Here is a 7,187-nt window from a genome sequence, read left to right on the forward strand (position 1 = left end):
GCTACCCTACATGAGTAGAGTGCGAGGAAAGGAATATAGTATAGAAAGAAAGTTGGAAAGAACGACTGATACGTGCTCGAGCATAGCTGCGTTCACTGCACAACACCACAAAGTCACAAGCTGAGAATTTTTTCAGACTCACGTGACGAACGCGCATTGGGCCCACCCGCTACGGTTGAATCAAGCTGTGCCATGGTTCTTCCCTCGAGAAAGAGTGAGTGCGGTTGTGAAAAAGAAGAAGACAAAAAGGGTGCTATCTTCTGCCTCCCGTCGTGGGGGCGAGGCTCGGCGCCATCTGATAGCTAGTCCCCTGTACTACGCTTTAGGCTGCGCGTTCACAGATACATCCAAGAAAATCTAAAAAACGCTCGCCGGTAAAATGGTTTACTATAGGAATTGATGCGATAAATCCTGATTAGCACTGCCGATATGACATTAATCATCTCTTAGTGGATAACGTCATATCAGCCGTGATATTGCAATATGACGGTCATGGACACATTTGTTGGTTGGTCGTGGGACACATCGATGGAGGCACTATACAAGAGTATCTTTTGTACCACCTACACCGCGTATTTAACAAGTTGCCTGTCGCGCAGGGAGTGAGAGACGCCAGCAGTAGGTTGGGCAATATTTCTCGATAGCGGGTCCGCAGAACCCGCGAGGTATGCGAAGCCATTTATTTATTTATTTATTTATTTATTTATTTATTTATTTATTTATTTATTTATTTATTTATTTTTATTTATTTATTTATTCATTTATTTTTTATTTATTTATTTGATTATTTGTTCACCCTCAGGGTCAACAGACCATACAGAGGGAAGTGGTAACAAAATCAATAACGAAACAAGTATGTAAGTACAAAGAGGCAATACAATGTTTATGGTTATACCACAACAATTTATCATAGGCAAAAAAAAAGAAGATAGGGAGTATCAAAATGGCAAATAGGAAAATAGCAAATAGAAGGTTACATTGCAATAAAGACAACAGAAGCGACGCTTCTCAATATACAATAATCACTGTTACAAACAATACAACAGGTAACAGTGAAATTTTCTTCTTTATACAAATGTGGCCTATAAGTTATATAACTACAACAAGGAATTCAAATACTTGGTTAATACATTCCTGAAATCCGTAATAGCCACTCCTTGCGATTTTTTTTTTTGCATGCTTCACTGCGTGGCAATGATGCGCTTTGGTGGAGCTGACCTAATTTTTTCAAGTGATGGTTGTAAAACTTTTTACAAATAGCTTGAATATGAATGCAGGCCACTCAACTCATTGAAAAAGTGTTGAGATAGAATTGTCGTAGCAATTTAGTTGGGCCATTATTTTCCAGCGTGAGATATACGCACGTATTTAACATGAGATGCTGTGCTTACATATGACATCCAAGCCTCCCCCCCTTTCTCCTACTGTAAGGGATTCCTCTTCACATGCGTGAGTATACAAAGGGTTCTCAAGGTATTCATGGTTGAAAACTACTGATGTAGGGTTTATTAAGAGTTTTTTGCTGGGTACTTGCTTTATACTTGACGACATCTTCACCTCAGCTCTAAAAGGACAACCGCATGAGAGACCACACAAGCTTGAGTAGTCTGTCCTGTGGTCTTTCATATGTTTGACCTCTTAGCGCTAGAGTGAAGATGCATCGTGAAGTATGTGAGATCCCCGGGAGCTCGAGACATTTTGATGTGCAGTCCCCAGGCGGCGCTGGAGTGCGCCAGATGAAATCGAACATACTGACCTTCTAAAGTATGCTTGCATGTATTGAAACAAGTTTTACCATTAAAACGCGGGCAAACCTAGACATTTTTATTTGTGTATTTATGCTTGAGAGTAGGGTAGGGTAAACCAAAATGCGACAAACATTTATAATTGTGAACGTTTATTTTCATTTTACTCCTTACAATTAAGCGTTATTGCAGGATATTTGCTTTGGGTACAAAATATGTGCTAAATAAATATTGGTATGTTTTCACCATTCAAAATAATTTTAAATAAATAAAAATGATCCACATGTGTCATTTTGCCCCAACCAGCGGGGCAAAACGAGATGCTACGCAGGGCAAAACGAGAATGTTAAAAAAAAGTGCATTCCTTCAGTTTTTGCTGTAGAAAGACTTGAAATTCACTTTGTGTGACCTTGCGCAGTCTAAAGAGCGCCCTCTTCTTGGACTCCACGCATTGAATCTAGACAGAACGCGGTGTTGTATTGCTCGGAAACTTCTCGCAGATGAAACACCGCAAGTCTTGCTTTGTGCTAACGATGTCTTTTATTGAACTCTTGCACCTAGTTGGATTATTCAACAATTGGAGGTTAGATAAACGTATATTTACCACCACTTTTTTGCCGTTTTTATAGAGAACTGCTCAGGCGTTTCATGGCTCCTAAGTTCGTCCGCTCATTTTCTAGCACTTTTTTTAGTTGTGGTATTGGTAAAACATCGTCAAAAATCTATCCCGAGAATTGTTTGTGAACGAATTGACTTCGAGATTCTCTTATATTTTATACGTCTCTCGAGATCATTCTTGAGAACCCAGAAAAACCTCGACGCAGCGCGAATGGAGGGAGTCATGTTCTGAACGGCAACCAGTGTTTTTTCATGTCAGTTTCCTCCCAGGAAACTCTATATGATATTCTCTTCTATGTCGAAACACTCTCAAACAGAGAAATATATATAATGAGTGCGTAATAATGTTTCAATTAATCGGATACATTTTTGTCGCGTTTTGCTATTGTCACTTGCAAGAAGAAAAAAAGTCCTCTTTGTCCCCGGGAACCAAACGAACTAAACTTTTCGTGTTATGTTGTAGGTAGTGGAAAATATCAATAAAAATATTTACGTTGCTGTACTGAAGCAGGAGTATCTTAATGCGCGGATCCGAAAATTCGGCCGAGCAGAATTTTGCCTTTTTTGGCAGGTCACGGACACACTGACACCCGCCGTGTAATTTTTTCCCGCGTGAACGACGAGAGCAATCATCAACTTTTACACATGAAATGGTAGAGAAAGACCAGCACTTTTTGCTGGAAAATAAAAACAAGTAGAACTAGTTTTTTTTTTGTATTAGCTACATAGGCCGGTGAAGTCAACATGTCGCGTTTTGCCCCGTGTCTCATTTTATCCCACCCTAACCTGTGTGTGTTAGTGCATGCGAATCCACCAGACAACTAAAATGCGCTTCATGTGTTCTGATATTGTCGAGTTTAGATATCATTTAGTTCTAAGATATTTGAGTATTGACAATTAAGCAAGATTAAACGCGAAATTTTTGGAGAATTAGGGATTTATGATAGACACTAAATTTTCTGTCCCCCCCTCCCAAAAAATAATAATAAACTCTTAAGAACGCCTTCCTAACTTCATTAAAAAAAATATAACATCTGCGTGGCGTGATATAATCAAACAATGGAGGTATAAATGTGGGGATATCTAGAGCTTCGCCTTCTAGTGTAGGAAGAGGAGGAGGAGGAAGGGACGAAATGAAAGGTCAACCAGGCGCACCTCTGGTTTGCTACCCTGCACTGGGGGAAGGGGTGATGAGAATAAAACAGAAGACGGAGAGGAGACGCGAAGGGCAACGCGTGGGTACGTACATGTGACCTTGTCCACTGCACGCTTAGAACGTGATAGCATCATCGCGTGTCGTCCGCATCGCCTTCTGGATCACTACAACCTGACTCTAGCCTTTTCTCAGCCGTGCTATACGGTAAAAAACAACAGCGCATTGGTAAATTGGCCGTTCGAAAGTATTAATGTCTACTGCAACCAGTGTTGTTGAGTGCCCACGATGCCTTACGGTTCCTCCTTTTGCGAATCAGTGAAGGGCCCTCTACGGGACCGTATGGCAACATGTGAACTTAGGCCGTTGCTCTCACTGTCAATACTGTTGCGGATGATGACAAATAATTATGCCTGAGCACTTTGTCACAGGTACAACTTCAAACCACCAACTCGTTGTGTAACGCAAACGTTGTGACGCCTGGTGAAATTATGTGCTTCTGCCACGCAGTCTCACACCTGCCGTTCCTCGCACTATCTAACATTCATGTAGTGTTACTTCCGCAGCCATTTTCATGCGCAGACATGACTCCTGTGGCCCTACTTGCTACGCAGATGGCCTGCGTTCAATTCCGAATCACAGCTAAGATTCTTTTATTTATTCATTGGCATGTATATTTCCCTTTCCGGTAACGAAAAACGCGGATTTGTTGCTCACAACCAACGAAGCCGACACGGACATTGTGATTTGTGCGAAACAAGCTCTTTAACGCAGTCGCGTTAATAAAAAACTTCCCGCAAACACGGATTCCCATACTTACACTGTAGCGATATAAACAAAACGGCTCCAGCCTTTTCAATTCACGTAAATGAATCTAGATTCATTATATCACCATGAACGCACATGCGTATATATAAATCTCCCTCACCCGGTTATCGAGAGAAAAAGGCGAAAATGTTCTAGTTTGATAGATAGATAGATAGATAGATAGATAGATAGATAGATAGATAGATAGATAGATAGATAGATAGATAGATAGATAGATAGATAGATAGATAGATAGATAGATAGATAGATAGATAGATAGATAGATAGATAGATAGATAGATAGATAGATAGATAGATAGATAGATAGATAGATAGATAGATAGATAGATAGATAGATAGATAGATAGATAGATAGATAGATAGATAGATAGATAGATAGATAGATAGATAGATAGATAGATAGATAGATAGATAGATAGATAGATAGATAGATAGATAGATAGATAGATAGATAGATAGATAGATAGATAGATATCCCAACACATGTGACTATGCCCGCAGTCCAAATTATTTCTGTTGGTGTAATCACGGAGCCTCGAAAAACATCTACGCTGAAGCATGAGGATTCAGTCGCAGGCCCTCCCAGGCGTGAGATCGGAGTGGCGGATATGAGGCAGGCGCGTCACGTCCCCTCAGAGAGGCAAGGGGAGGGTCGCCCGCAATGCGTGTGGAGCGGGAAACAGCCCCGGGGCTGTGTCCGAGCTCCCTCGACGTAGTCCGCCTCTCTATTCCCTGTTCTCGCTTTCTATATGATCTTAGCTCTGGAAGAGAATGAATGGACGTGCACTCAACTCTTTGCCGTTTTCTCTGTAAGTACGCTGAAGCGTCTGGACTGGCGCACAGAAAAGGGAGTCCTGCCCGCACCCTCTCAACCCTCTTATTTTACAATGAAGCTGTCTTATTCTACCCTGTGCCATCGTCGTCATCGTCATCGTTGTCGTAGTCGTTGTCGTCGTCGCTGTTGTTGTTGTTGTACTTGCGCACAAGTATCCGCAGTGCAAGTGCAAAACTGAAGTATAGTACGTTAAAATTAATTTAACAATGTTTTTGTCGATAAGATTACGGGAGGCGTAATCTTTGTCCCTACTTTGAACCATATAATCTAAAGCATTGCCTCCGAGATGCGGCGCACAGCAATTCATCTGTAGAGCAGACGACGGATGACAACTTGCTCTAAAGCGTGTTCTTCAGTCTAATGCGGCAGTCTTCGTGCCCCAAATGATAAAAATCTGTTATGAGTCGTTTATGAATTCATTCAACATTCAATTCTCTTATCCAACGTGTTGCAAACACATGGCCGTCACAGCACCTCCATCTGTGTGTAAGTAATGGAGAGGCACCACATATTAGAAGTCTCAGTGCTCTACGTATAAGAGCGAATTCAGATACTGTAGAATACCGTGTTCAAAATAGTTACTCCTATCTGCTAAAACAGCCTTTCTTGACCAAATGCGGTCACGTTTACTCGCGTTTGAAGCTTATTGCCGCTTTTCCGTTCCGATTTATAGATTTCTCAACTTATCAGCGCATTCTCGATAAGCTCTGATTTGTACCACGAATATTGTCGCTAAAAACAAAATAATGCAACATGTCTTTTTTTATTACTGTATGATGGCCTTCGGTTGTCTATTTACGAGATTTTAAGAAAAATCGAAGATGGGGTTTTTTATTATTCAAACTTCAGTTGAGTACACTTTTGCCAATATGAGAATTTTGAGGCAATATATAAAAATTTACATTTGCCCTACGGCAGCAATAAATTATGTACCTAATGAACACACTATATCCTTCAAACGTGTCAAGTTTTAAAACGCTGTTTGCATTAATTTCGGAGGAAAAAAAAATGGGGAATACGTAACTTATTTTAAACTGTCTCAAAATAAGACATCTTCAAAAGCTATTTTCTTAAGGTCTAGCAACTTGAAACCGTATGAATTCATTCTTCATTAGACATGCCTTTCAGGTAAAAAATATCTTCCTTGAAACAAAGATAGTTGTCTGTTTATAGCATCTGCAATTTTCGAAGATGACAGGTGACGAAATTGGTGCCTCCGTGTTGGTGAAGTTTGATATTTTTTTTCTCGTAAGTTATGCCGTTAATAACGAAACGAAGTTGACTTTCGGACTACCTGGTGAGAGGTGCACGAAATATAAAATACTCAATGAAATCTAAAATATCAACTTTTGGACCCGTGTCGATCTCTCGTGGACTCACCCCATTGGTAAGGCTACCAGGGCTCCTCAAAATTGAATCTGCCCGTAATTTAGAGAAATATCCGTGGAAGATAATAAAATGACATTATTCAAAACAAATTATATTTAATTTACACGTTCTCTTAAAGAATGAAACCTAAAGCTAACAAATTTTGCGCGGCGCTTTTAATTGAAAAGCTTGCAAGTGATGCCTTCAAGAGCGGCTTTCAAATCATCAAGTATAACCAGAGGAAGTCCAGAGGCTTCTCAGCATGACTCAACGGACGTTTAGCGTCTTATGTTCGGAATCTATTCGGTTGCGTCAACAGTTCATGCAGCGGTTTACCTGGCTTCAGACTTGAAGTTACAACAGGGCCTCATAATGTGTGAGGCCCACGGGACGGCTATATGTTCTCCCATAGTAGAGTACCTAGTAATCCAAAGAGTTATCCCTTTTTTCTTAAACACACATTATAAGGATACTTACACAACTTCTGCCTCACGTTTTAAATGCGAAGCATTTCTTAGCAAACTTCGTCGACTTTGCGCGTATCTATCTATCTATCTATCTATCTATCTATCTATCTATCTATCTATCTATCTGTCTGTCTGTCTGTCTGTCTGTCTATCTATCTATCTATCTATCTATC

This window comes from Rhipicephalus microplus, chromosome 2 (assembly GCF_043290135.1).
Source record: "Rhipicephalus microplus isolate Deutch F79 chromosome 2, USDA_Rmic, whole genome shotgun sequence".
Lineage (NCBI taxonomy): Eukaryota > Metazoa > Arthropoda > Arachnida > Ixodida > Ixodidae > Rhipicephalus > Rhipicephalus microplus.